Source organism: Odocoileus virginianus, chromosome 19, assembly GCF_023699985.2.
Source record: "Odocoileus virginianus isolate 20LAN1187 ecotype Illinois chromosome 19, Ovbor_1.2, whole genome shotgun sequence".
Lineage (NCBI taxonomy): Eukaryota > Metazoa > Chordata > Mammalia > Artiodactyla > Cervidae > Odocoileus > Odocoileus virginianus.
The window spans coordinates 23676982-23690740 of NC_069692.1; the positions used below are offsets into that span (position 1 = coordinate 23676982).

A 13759-nucleotide genomic window follows, 5' to 3' on the forward strand; every position below is an offset into this window, starting at 1 on the left:
TTAAATTCTGCTCCCCTACTTATTGAATGTGGACAAGTGACATACCCTATCTGAACTTTAGTTTCCTCCTCTGTAAAAAATTAGTAGTACTTAACTCATGAAGACTAAAGGAGAGTGTGTAGGTGAAAATGCCTGGCCTGTAGAAATAGTTCTGTAAATTAAGTTGTCTCTGTTCAACCTTGTATTGCTGTCATGCTGGCTCCTGAACATCAAACACATGTAGGCCCATGTGACTGGGTAGTATGAAGCACAATATCCATTGAAATTTTTAATATTCCTCTTTTTATTCTTGAAATTTATGGCATATATAATATGCTCAACTGTCAATATTTCCAGTGCTGAAATTTTTTAAAAAAATCATAAGTAAAAGCTGGAAGTAAATATTAACTTTTTGTTAGCATTGTAATTGTAAGCTTATTCCTCATGTAACTCATTTATTATAAAATTGCTAGGGCTTACCTGTTCATATCAGTTTGTGATCGTTTTCCCTCAAAACCAATTATAAATATCATTTACAATATTTCTGTTAAATAATTTTGGCCTGTGTTAGGATAGACAGTGTGAAATGTGTTTCCAAGCTTTTGGAATACAATTTTCACTTAAAAGGATGCTTACAAATCGCCTGTTTAATACTGCCACTTACTATAACTCTGCTGCTACTTTAGTTTAGGGGAGTGCACTGGAGTAATTGTGGGTTAAGGAGCTAATAATTGCTCTATTTTTCTGGTTCTGTTTTCCACATTTTGGTCTAATAATTAAGTGCATATTATTATACTTGGCACTTTATATTCATTTAAAAGCAAATTCAACCAACATGATAAACTAAATCTAGGTGCTGACCCTGCACATAGTATTTTGCATACTATAAGGACTTCAAAATGCTTACAATTAAAGTGAGGTGTTAGGGGGCCACTGTGCTAGTATCCTTTCATTTAATTTTCACAAAAAATTGGTGAGGTAGGAATTGTCCTCATTTTTCAGATGAGGAAGCTGAGGCTCAGAGACATTAATAAATGTGGGTAAGACATAGCTAAAAACGATGAGATGAAAGTAGGTGTAAACTCAATATCCATGACCCTCCATTTGCCCACTGAAAAGAACAGCAGACAACCAAATCTCATGTAAGGTGGATCATTTACCACCTGAAAATTAAAATCTTCTTTTAAACAAAAGACACAAAGTTAAAAGGCAAATCATAGACTGGGAGAGAGTATTTGCAATGCATATCATGAATAATGGCTTCCACAGCGGCTGAGTGGGTAAAGAATCCGCGTGCAATGCAGGAAACACAGGAGATGCGGGAGGGGGTTGATTCCTGGGTTGGGAAGATCCCCTGGAGATGAGCATGGCAACCCAGTCCAGTATTCTTGCCTGGAGACAAAAGAAGCCTGGCGGGCTACAGTCTAAAGGGTTGCAGAGTGTCGGACGTGACTGAGTGACTGCACACACACCATGAATAAAGGGTTAATACCCTAAAGATTTTTGAAAAACAAAACAATAAGAAGAAAAGATAAACAACTGAACAGAAAAACAAACAGCCTTGACCAGGAATTAATAGAAGAGGAAATCTGAAAGACTAACATATAAATATATATTATGTAGATTACACGTACAGCATATATAATTACTAGATAATATATTATAATACAGTTATAATATGGAAAGAGAGAGGTGAGTACAGAGAGATGATAAATCCTACCAATAAGCAGAGGAAGCAAATTAAAGCACAATGGGATTATATTTTACCCTCCCTCAAGTCATATTGGAAACAGTGTACAATGTCTGATAAAATGAAGAATGAAGAATATTGAGGAAAAGGAACTCCTTACTAAACTATTATCCAAAGTAGCTCCCTATCCCAGTTGCCCTTCTGCTACCTCCTCTTATATTCTCTATGGCATTCCCACTCTCTGACATTTTTTCTTTCTCTAATTCTTGTTTGCAATCGCATCCCCTATAAAGGTGGGGGCCTCATGTGTCCTGGTCACCACTCTATCCCCAGAGACTATGATAGAACCAGCACAAAGCAGGTGCTTAGTAAATAGGGCTAAAAAATGGTTATTTCAATCAATGTGTTTGAGGAACATTTGGATCCTTCAAGAGCTATTCCAAAACCCCCTCCAGATCTCCAGTTTCTGGATCAGGGCTTTACAACCAGACTCTTGGAAGAGAGCTCCCAGCATTGACTGCTTCAAACAATGGTGACTATGCTACAGAGATTTGGAGCCATATCCAGCCTGTACCTGTTTTTTAATGGCCCATGAGTGAAGAATGGTTTTTATAGATGAATATTTGCAATTGATATGATGTTAGGAGACACTAACTTTGAACCCCAATGAAGCAAAATGCTATCTAAATATAATATATCTATGTTACAAAAAAATTGTACAGTTTTTATTATATTTTGAATTTCATCAATAGAAATGTAGAAATTTGTCTACTCATTATGTAAGAATCTACTTAATATCCACGATTTTGCCTCTTGGCTCACAAAGTCTAAAATAGTTACTATCTGACTCTTTACAGAAGACATTTGCCTACCCCTGCTCTGGAAGTAGCCTCAGGGCCACCTAACTATGATAGTGACTGTGGGGGAGACCAGTGACCTACAGTGGCCCCAATCTAGTCCTGGAGACCCTTTGCTAGAGTTTTGCCATCTGCAGCATGAGAAGAATGGGCCTAGGCTTTCCACAGGGATACTGAAGACATGCTTTAGTCTTCTCTAATTACTCATGGGAATGTCATCATGTCATCCAAGGTCTCTGTTTTGAGGCCATTTCCAGGCAGTGAATGTTAAAATGATTTAAACCCTGGTGTTTTTCTGTTACCCACCTTTTCTAACACACATATAGAATTGTTTAGATTTTATTATGACAGTCAGATGAACCCATTTTTTTCCAGCTCTGAGTTCACTCTGTTTAATACTTAAAATGGTTTGAGCTGTGTGCTGTGAGAGATCCAGTATCTTTCTTCCACTCAATTTTCTGGTAATATCTAGCATTTAAATTTTCTGATCATTCTCCTAGTTAAATATTTCACCTCTGGCCACTGCCATCTCCTCTCTCTTTTGCACTGACCACTTCTTTTATCCCCTAGAATGATCTAGGCATTACTGTTAGTCTCAGGGTAAGAGAGGGGGATGTCAATGAAGTTCAAAACAAAAATCAACATAAAATTGATTAAGGATTTCTTGCCCATTGGGAATTTCTTATGATGTCTTTTCTTCTTAGGCTCCTATACCATTGATCTTGCCTTCTCTTATTTACACATCAGTCCCTTTCTTCCATTTTTCAAGCCTTCAAAGCATCACTCCCCATCCAATTCTCTTGAGCTAACAGCAAACAAATCCTAAATGTATGTCATTTTCTTACTTAGGCAATTTAGTTTTCTCTTCTGCATCGAGGCCCAGCATCGGGATGAATTAAGCCACTCTGGCAGGAAGGCAGAATTGGTTGCAATCAGTGTTTATTTTCAAAAGTCAAGTTTCCAGCATGCTGTCTATGATTAGACAAGCCATATAATGTGCTCAGCATAGTGCCTTGGATGTACATAGTTAGCACTCATTACGTGTTGACTGTGCCCATGTAGGTCCAGGGCTATTCCTCTCATCCTGGCTATGGCTACTGCTGTTTTGTGATATAGGGGAAATATATTACTAGTGACATTTTGGGAACAGTAATATATTGCTTCATGCATATCCTCCTTTTCCCTTCTTATGCATCTTCATTACTTCCTTTGGCTTTTGGGAACCCTGGTGAACTGTATTTCCTTCTGTCTGCCATGGAAGATAGTTTACACGGAGAGTGCTAACATGAACTTTAGGGTTCAAGAGCGCCTGGAAATTACCCAGCTAGGTATATACCCAAGAGAATTAAAAACATGTTTGTACAAATCTTGTACATGTCCTGATCCATGCTACAGTGTGGATGAACCTTGAAAATATTGTGATAAGTGAGAGAAAAGAGTCCCAGAAGGCCACACATTGCATCACTCTATTTTAATGAAATAACCAGAATATGCAGGGAATGGATTAGTGGTTGCTTAGGGGCTGGAGAGAGGGGAGGGAAAGAGGGGAACGGGGAATGGCTGCTACTGGAAATGGTTTTTTTTTTTTTTTCCAAGGTGATTAAAATAATCCGGACTTAGTGGTGATGGTTGCTTAATCTGTGTATATATCAAGCACCACTTAATAGTTTACTCTAAAAATGGTAAATTTTATGGTGTGTTAATTATATGTCAGTTAAAAAATATTCTCAGAAGCCCATGGAATGAATGGCAGGTGTGAAACCACATGCTTTGCTGTGTCCAGATAAAGATAAACTAACTGCGCAAGAACCCTGGGAGCCCAGTCTGAAGGTGTTCACTCCTGGGCATGGCACGCTCAGTAGAAAGGCGGAGTCCACACGCTTGCTTTCCTAGGAGGCACCTGGCTTGGTGTCTCGGTGCGGTTACTTGGCGACTGGTGAATTGGGTGGGGCTCTCATCAGTGCCCCAAGCCTGGAAGATGCCTTGTAGTATCAGGCACGTACAGCCCTACATTAGGAATGCAGGACCTGGCTGTTTGCCAGATAAAGGGGATGCCCCCACTGCCATCACTGTGAGCTTGCTGGCCTCTTAATGCATCTGTTTTTTGCATAGAGCTCTGACTCAGACCACCAGGTGTTTGTCAAAAGAAATGGTCAGGCACTGGTCAGCCCACTGCACCTCTTCTATGAGTGAGTGCTTCTGCGTAAGGACTTCAGCTCCCTTAACTCTTCCTTTTTCTTGCCTCTGTTTTCACCCATAGGACACTTGTCACCTCATTTATGATGACTTGTGTGCAGGATGCATCCTATACGTTTTGGAGGGCATTTGTTTTAAAGAGAGCAGCAGTTATGCTAATATCTTACTTTCATAACTCTCCCCAGCTTCCACAGGCTTGCTCTGATGTTATCCTACTGGTTCTCATAGTATCTTTATGAGTGAGGTGGCTGTTATTTCCATTCCATCAAGTAGAAATCTGCTTAAATAATTGGTTTCAGGTAAATAGAGATTATAACCCAGGTTGACTGAGGTCATATTTAGTATAGTGTCTACCATATGCTGTGACTACCTCCGTGCTGAAATCTGTATCTCAGGAAAATCTATTGACTACTGTAGATGTTAAGTTTGATACAAAGTCTTCTTAGATATTTCCCAAGTCAAATAATATATTTTAAAGCTTACTTTTAGCCATTTTGTCAGGTTGGAATTTCAAGCATGCCTTGCATTACTTAAGAACAAATTTGAACTGATTATATAATTATGATAGGGAATGTTCTTTTGAATAGTGAATATTCATTTTGCACAGAAATAGTAAAAAAATGGCTTTTTAACTAATGTGCACTTAGAGGACATAATCTCAATCAGGAGCAGACAACTACATCAGTTTTGATACTGAAGTGCTTGAATTTATTTGGGTACCCTGGATACAGAGAATTGTTTTGGAAAATCTGAGTGCCTAGGCCTTCCTCTTGGACAAAAAATGTTCTTATTTATAAAACCAAACCACCAGCACAGATTTGAGCCTATTTAACACATACAATATAGTATCATTCCTTGTTATAGTGATGTGTCAAGACAAGGAACAGGAAAAAAAAAAAGTACTATCTCTATGTATAATTTGTTATTTTAAAAATATAGGCAAGCCAGGATGCTGTTAGTTAAAATAAAGACACATATGTTTGGTCAAGTTATTAGCCTAATATGAAAAGCAGAGCAAAAGTGCTTGTAAGGTTTAAAAAAAATTTTTAATAACAAAGTCATATAGGAAGGGGAAATTGGAAACTTAATTTTCCCTGTCTTTTATCAGAGGAGTTTTTAGATTATAGTTATTTTGAAACCAAAAAATTTCAGTTTAAAAATAGAAGTGAAGAAATAGGAACAGATTGGAGTTTGGAGGGAAAAAAACTAAAGCAAAAAAGAGAAATATAACAGGAAGTCTCTGTACAGGGAATGCTTGTGTTCAGCTTCTCAGATTCCTTTGGTTAATGTAGACAACCAGACTGGTGAAGACTTAAACTGAGTTCAGAACAATGAATCTTCACATTCTTTGAATTATGAAAATTTGATTAAAACAATTAGATGAAAACTATGGATAAGTGTTCCAGAATACTGAACATCTGTTTGCATACACATTTGTTTACAGTTGATTTCAAGGGGTTCACAGACCTCAGAAAAATTCTTAAATTTGAGAGTGGATCAGAATCACTCATAGGGGTTTTCAGAATACGGATGCAAGCCCCGCCCCTGACCCCTCAGGCCTCTTGTGAAGGACCATTCCCTCCCTTGGGAGGCATGAGTGCTGGGTTAAGACAGGTTCAGTTATGATTTGAATGGTTGATTCCTGAAGTTGGGAGTAGGTATTTTAATAACTAGTGTTGGTCTCTAACTGAGAGATGTGCCTGTGCGTTGGGCTTTTGTCTGCTGTAATCATCTCAACTGGGCTGAGTCCTCAGGAGGTGGAGCTCAGAGTCCTGGTTAACAGCCTGTGGAATTGGGACCAGCCCAGGCCTGGCTTGGTGTTGAGATATGTTATGAGAGGTGAACCCTGCTGATGGCCTATTCAGCTCTCCTGGGTCTCAAGTTATATCTTAAAGAAGAGCCTCATGGTTTGTTTTCAGAATTGTAGCCAATGGTTCCTCCCTGTTATTGATTTTTATGTCATTTCATTGGTAAAGTGCTTGTTCTATGCTAAATGCTAAAAAATTTTAGCATTTAGAAAAAAAGAATCCATAGCTTCTTGAGAAGCTATGTTTATTATGTTAAAGGTCATCTCTTCCAGTCTCCTGCCTTATCCACAGTCCTGCTTTATGTTTACATTTCCTCAGCTATGCACCAACATTAGCCCAGCATCTAAGTTAATTGGTAATGTTGCACTCTCTAACTACGCACTTATGGAATCTCTACAAGCATATAATTAGCAGGTGGACCCATATATATAGTCATCAATTCACAGTAATCGGTCAGTTATATAGAAGGTGGTTAAAATAGAGAATCACAAATAGTATACACACAGCCCATTTGAACTTAAAACATATGCAAGTGCATTTGTTGGCCAGTCTTTTGCTGTGAGTATGTCCTCTTGCTGGAATTCTTGCAAAACCCCATTTGAACTGTATCACCAACCATTTCCAGCTTTGGTTTCTTAAGTAGAGCAAGAATTTGACACTTCTGAAGCAATCTGAGTGCAGAACACCTCTAGATTTTAGTGATTCTGTTATTCTTTTTTACAGTTACTTCACCCATGCTTAACGCAACAGTATTTAAAAATAGCACCTAGCTTTTTCTCGACTTGGTTTCTATAGAAAAGAGAACCCATTTTCTTTCTGTGTACAGATTCCATCATTTTGCCTAAATTTTAATGAAAGTATGTAATTTCAGTAGCTTGTACAACTGACATAAACTGGTTTGGGAACAAATCCCAAATGACTCCTGGTAAAAATATGACTAAAGTGGTAGCATCAGGAGTGCACAGGTAGAGAAAATCATCTGACGAGCTGGTGTTATATAGACAGATTAAGAGTGCTTCTGCTGTAATGTATGTTGAAGAAAACGAAAACTGTGCACTGTGTTCTAAAGTATGTTGGAGTTTATTTATAAAGTGAATTCCTACGATGAGGAATCAGCTTACTTTTAAGAGGATCTACACAGCATTGCTGTGTAGACTGAGTGAGTAGAACCAGATCAGGTCAGTTGTGAGCAGAAGGTCAGTCTCTGCAAGGCTTTGTGGGATCAAACCCCGTGGCAAACATAGTTTTCACCTTTGTGCTGTGCTTCGTTAGTTGCTGAGTGGTGTCTGACTCTGCAACCCCGTGGACTGTGGCCTGCCAGGCTTCTCTGTCCATGGGGATTCTCCAGGCAAGAATACTGGAGTGGGTTGCCATGCCCTCCTCCAGGGGATCTTCTCAACCCAGGGATCGCACCCAGGTCTCCTGCATTGAAGGTAGATTCTTTACTGTCTGAATCACCAGGGAAGCCTGTTTTCACTTTTATTAAAGCATTAATTTTTCTGCATTTAACAAAATTTACAGTAACAAATATTTATAGTTTCAAGGCTGCATGTCAACAATCTTTAGAATTATGAAAACAAACTTTCCATTTTATAGAAAAATTCTGTGCTCTTTTTAACCAATAGATTTGGATAAAACCTGACTTTACGATTTCAAGATATAGAAGATGTGCAGATTTAGCTTAAATTTTATAACCAATATGTAGATATTTATTAGCCTTTTAATATATTAAAACAGATGTTGATTTTTTTTTTTTTACCTTCATAATCTCTAAATATTTTTACTGGAATATAGTTGATTTACAATGTTGTATTAATTTCTGCTGTATAGCAAAGTGAATCAGTTATATATATATATGTATTTCCACTCTTTTTTAGATTCTTTTCCCATATGGGTCATTACATAGGGTATTGAGTAGAGTTTCCTGGGCTTTACAGTAGGTCCTTATTAGTTATTTACTTTATATATAGTAGTATGTACATGTCAATCCCAATCTCCCAATTTATCCCTTCCCCACTTTTTCCCTTGGTAACCATGTTTTTTTTTTTTTTTTTTTTACATCTCTGTCTGTTTTTCTGTTTTGTAAATAAGTTCATTGTTATCTTTTTTTTTTTTTTAGATTCCACATATAAGTGATATATATTTGTCTTTCTCTGAATTACTTCACTGAGCTATGATAATCTCTAGGTCCATGCATGTTGCTACAGATGGCATTATTTCACTTTCTTAATGGCTAAGTAATATTTCATTGTATATAAGTAGCAAAACAAATGTTAATTTTGAATGAAATATCTTAAATTCTCAACAATGCTTGTTTTCTTTCTTTCAAAATGCTTTCTTGGAAACTTCCCCGGTGGTCCAGTGGTTAAGGCTCTGTGCTCCCAATTCAGGGGGCATGAGTTCAATAGTTGGTCGGGAAACTAAGATCCTGCATGCCCAGTGGTGTGGCCAAATAACAAACAAACCCACAGCAATGATAAAAAAAAATAACAAAAACAAAAAACTCCCCAGTGTTTCTTAAAGTTTCTCTCAGAATTCCTGCTAAGCAACTTGTCATCTCTTTAACTTTAATTTGAATCAAAGACCATTTAAGTTTAATAACAATTTATTTCCACCGAAATAAATAAATAGTATTTATATTTAGCTAGATTAAGATATTACTATAAATCCCTGCTAGTAAATTTCCCTACTTTCTTCCAAAGTAGTAAAAAGAAAAAATCCTTAATCCTAAGAATTCTATTATATTCTTTCCTTGCTGGTATTTAAATCAGTGTAAAAATGTCTCTTGGAATCATTTCTGTGGGGGACTGCAAAAGAAATAAAACACATTGTGTCCTCACAAGGCCTGTAATCTGGTTCTAGAAACAAGATCGACACGTTCGAAACAAATTATAACAAATATCTGTTATTATTCAGTGGCTAAGTCAGGTCAGACTCTTTGCGACCCCATGAACTGTCAGGCTTCCCTGTCCTTCACTGTCTCCCAGAGTTTGCTCAAACTCATGTCCATTGACAGTGACGCCGTCCAACTATCTCATCCTTTATCACCCCCTTCTTCTCCCACCTTCAGTCTTTTCTAGCACTAGGGGCTTTTCCATTGGGTCGGTGCTTTTCACGTCAGATAGCTAAAGTATTGGAGTTTCAGCTAAAGTGAATATTCAAGGTTGATTTCGTTTGATCCCCTTGCTGTTCAAGGGACTCTCAAGAGTATTCTCCAGCACCACAGTTTGAAAACATCAATTCTTCGGTGCTCAGCCTTCTTTATGATCCAGCTCTTACATCCATACAAGACTACAGGAAAAGCCACTGCTTTGACTATGTGGACCTTTGTTGGCAAAATGATGTCTCTGCTTTGTAAAATGCTGTCTAGGTTTGTCACAGACAAACCTATGACAAACAAACATCTGATTAGTTATAAAATGAGAAGTATAAGCAATAGTTGCTGAAGCAGCTGCTTTGCAGTTTATTTCGTGTATAGTAGAGGCTTGAGTGGTTAAGAAATTTGGGAGAAGTATGTGGGACTAAAACTGGATCCTGAGAGTAAGTGGAATTTGAACTGATGAGGGAATAACAGAGAGAATTCTGGTTAGGAGGAAGGAGGCCTGGCCTGACACTTTAGGGACAAGATGTTCTCAGGAAACAGACTAAAGAGTAGGATCTGTTTGTGTCCTTCTGGTCTTTATCTGAGCATTTCCTAACTTCCTTGAATCTTGTCCTGGCAATGGATTGTCTTTGGTTACACTTCTTTTCTTTCCTTATGGGAGAATCTTTATAAGACCAATGGTCTATTCTAGCCTATCAGCCAATCCCTGATGCCATGGCACTGGAAAGGGTGTGGGGATACACTTAGAATTATGATAGCCATCTTTTACCCAGTGTCTTTTAGGGACCTGTATCAGTCAGGATAGGCTAGGTTATGCAGTAACGAACATCCTCAAAATTTCGGTAGGTTAAAAGAAAAAATATTAATCACTCATGCAGTGTTTTCAGTGTGGGTTGGTGGGGATGAGAGGCAAGATCTCATCTTTTTGCTATCATTCAGAGACTTAGACTGCCCTTGTCTCAACTTCCCATTTGGTATTTCTGATGAATACCATTGCCATTCATCAGAAAGGCCTAAATCTTTTCTAATCCTTCTGTTTAACTCACTGATTATTTGTCATGTATGACATTTGCAGAGCCACTGGAGAATTTTTTTAATGTATTCCACATCTTATGGATAAAGAATTTCCTGAGTTTGTTACCCATTGCATCAGTGAGTGTGTTAGTGCAAGACACCCATTGTGGTTTTTACCTGGGCATCCCTTCTAAATTGCTATTGGACATACAATGTCTATCTTAATAGGGAAACTAGACATGGCGAAGATGAAACACTTGAACCTGGGATGGAAGCAGCATTGTCTAGCAGAACAAGGATGGAAGTAGCAGCCCAGGGCCCTGCTGCCTCCTACCTGTGTGGCTTATGTGTCACTCCAGTTCTCTGAGCTTCATTTTCTTTCCTTTTTAATATAAAGGAGTTGGTCTAGATCACCCTTAAGTTCTCTTTGAATACAATGATTCTCTGCTAGTATGAAACAAATAAAATTCAAGGCTAGAGATAGTTTCTGTCCTCTGAAGTCTATAACCTGTTTGTTTTTTAAAACTCCTCCTTGTTGGTGGAAGTTTGTTCTTCTTTGATGCAAGGAGGTGTTAGTCCTCCTTGCCCTTACATTTGAGAAATATAGTCAGAATTTCTCATCAGCTTAGATCAGCTGTACTTATTTGCACAATTTGTCCCCTTTAGTCTTGTTATTCAGTCTGATATGGGGAAAGGGGACAGGGCCGATGTCACATAACCCTTTGGCAGCTTCACTTCTAATCTTGGAGAGTCCCAGTCTTGTTTGCCAAAGAATTCTCAGTTCAGAGTCACAAACCCGGCAATAATTGACCTCTGAAGAGGTCTGCTTCCTTCAGCAATTCTTCATGTTCCCGAAAAGGGCCACTTAATGATAAAGACTGTAGATCTTTCCTTCCATTTAGGTTTGAAGCTTAAAGTGCTTTTGGTTCCAGAGTTGTCCAGCCAGCTCCCTCTCTGCCTTGTTTTATACTGCTGGCAGCCTTCCACAGATGAAAAAGAAACATTTATTGGGCTGGTTCTACTTGTCAGGCACTATAACTTACAGTGCACTCAGACAGAAAAATGTTCTATAAATATAGAATCATGTGAGGAATGTCCCAGAACCAGAGTCTTATCTCTAATTGCCAGCAGGATTCACTCAGGCTACCAGATATTATATTGTAATCAAAAACACCAAGGCCAGAGAATGGCAATATGGACAATATGCAACACAGACAATATGAAGATGACAAGTTAGTTAATGAATGAACGAACACTTAAAACTGAGAAATGCATATATGTACACATAACACACATACAAACACACATACATACGTTGTGTGCAACCGATGGCTTATATACAGTGGGATGTGACAGCCTCATCAGGAAACTGATGATACCCTTGGACCATGGTGTGTGATTTTTCTAGTGCCCTGAACCCACTTTCTTTTCCCCTCACATTCACCCTGGCTGTCCTACTCATGGCAGAGCACCTTGTCTTGCTGGCTCCATCCTTTTTCAAAGAAGACTGGATGACACCCAAGCATCATCCAGTGTCCCTGTTTGGCTTTCAGGGATGGCTTTATGTCCCATCCGTGTGTTGTGCCACATGCAGCTGCTCTTCCCCGCATCAGCCTGCAGGGTGGCTAACGGATGCTGCAGGTCTGAGCCTCAGATGGGGCCTCTGGAATGCATTCTTTTTGCCATGCATCCCATCCCACTGCCCTTGGTGAAGCTGGGTGATGCATTTTCATTCTTTGTGGTAATAAGAATCATGTCTTGTTTAGGCTCTGGAACTGAAATACCTTCCCTGTGAAACTGCTCAGCAGCAGTGAGTTTTACCACTGACAGGCTCTCTGGTCAACATTGTGGCACAGAACCTTGTAAGAGGCTCCAAGGCTGATTGGCTAAGGGGCATCTGCTTGTCTGTGACTGTCAGTGGCAGGATCAGATTGAGGGAACCTGTGGGGAGACTTGTGGTTTGGCACGAGGCTGGGGACTCATGTGCGCTGAGAGCCGCTGAAGAGTCCTGGGTACCACTTTATGGACAACCCTGGGACCTAGGTAAATGTGTGGGGAGTATGGAGATCACTGTGCAGGTGTGAGGGGAGAATGCTTTTCCTCTCATGCCCCCCTTTTCTAGTTTCCCTTCTCCGTTCTTCTCCCCACCCTCTGCTAACTCCATATCTCCTTTGGCTTTGGCAGCTACTCAGGATCCAAGGATCCTTGAAATGGGCTTGTAGGGGTCTTGCAGACCTTCCATCCTGAGATGCTAATGTTTTTGAAACTGGTAAATATTTGGGGGATATGAACTGGCTGGAGTTTTCAAACAAAAGTGAATCCATGACCTCATAACAGATTGATGTTGATTCAGATGATGTTAAGCTTCTAGGACTTTGAATCTCAAGAGGTCTCGGTAACTTATATGTTTTTAATACAGTGTGTGTAAGTGTGTGTGTGCATGCGCATGCACACGTACAAGGGAGAGAGGGAGAATTCTTAAAAATGTGATAAATGCTGTTTCTACATTCCTACTTGCTTTCGTAGGCAAACAGTCTTCTATACTTTTACCTTTGTAAGACAAATGAAACTCTTCCTTGTTTACATGGTTGATACGTAACCCTGGTAAGATCCACGATTGATGTTTGAGTGCCTACTGTGTACGCAGATGCTATATAGTTTCTCCATCATGAAAACAAATAAAAACCTCTGCATTTCACTGAATCTACTCCAGAAGTTTGGCTTCTCTTTCTATTGTCCTATGATAAAAACCTAAAATACATTATATGTTTTCTTCTCTTCACTGCCCCTTTCTCTGTATCAGTCTCACCCAGACTTGAACTATTTTGCCACACACAGATAACATAGTGAATTTAAAGGTGTCAGTTTAAGAACAAAACCCAGCTCAAATTGGTTTGGTGTTTCTTTCTAACTTACCAGGATAACTTAGAGAATAAATCTAGAGCTGAGAATTTATTCCTCCTTGTCTTTTTATTTTATTTAGAAAAATTTCTTCCTAAAAGTTACCAGGGCCTGCTTGAGTGATAGTGCATTTTTTTCTTGTCAGAGTTGATTTCATTTCTGGTTCCCTTGCTTCCCAGCCTACACTGTGTAATGTTGCGGAGGCGGCAGA

General features: G+C 39.0%; 1 protein-coding gene across 5 annotated transcripts in view; it reads left to right on the forward strand.

Annotated features, from left to right (window-relative positions):
* Positions 1–13759, forward strand: part of METTL24 (methyltransferase like 24) — a 138046-nt gene that overhangs the window by 17541 nt on the left and 106746 nt on the right. The gene's annotated exons all lie outside the window — the stretch shown is intronic.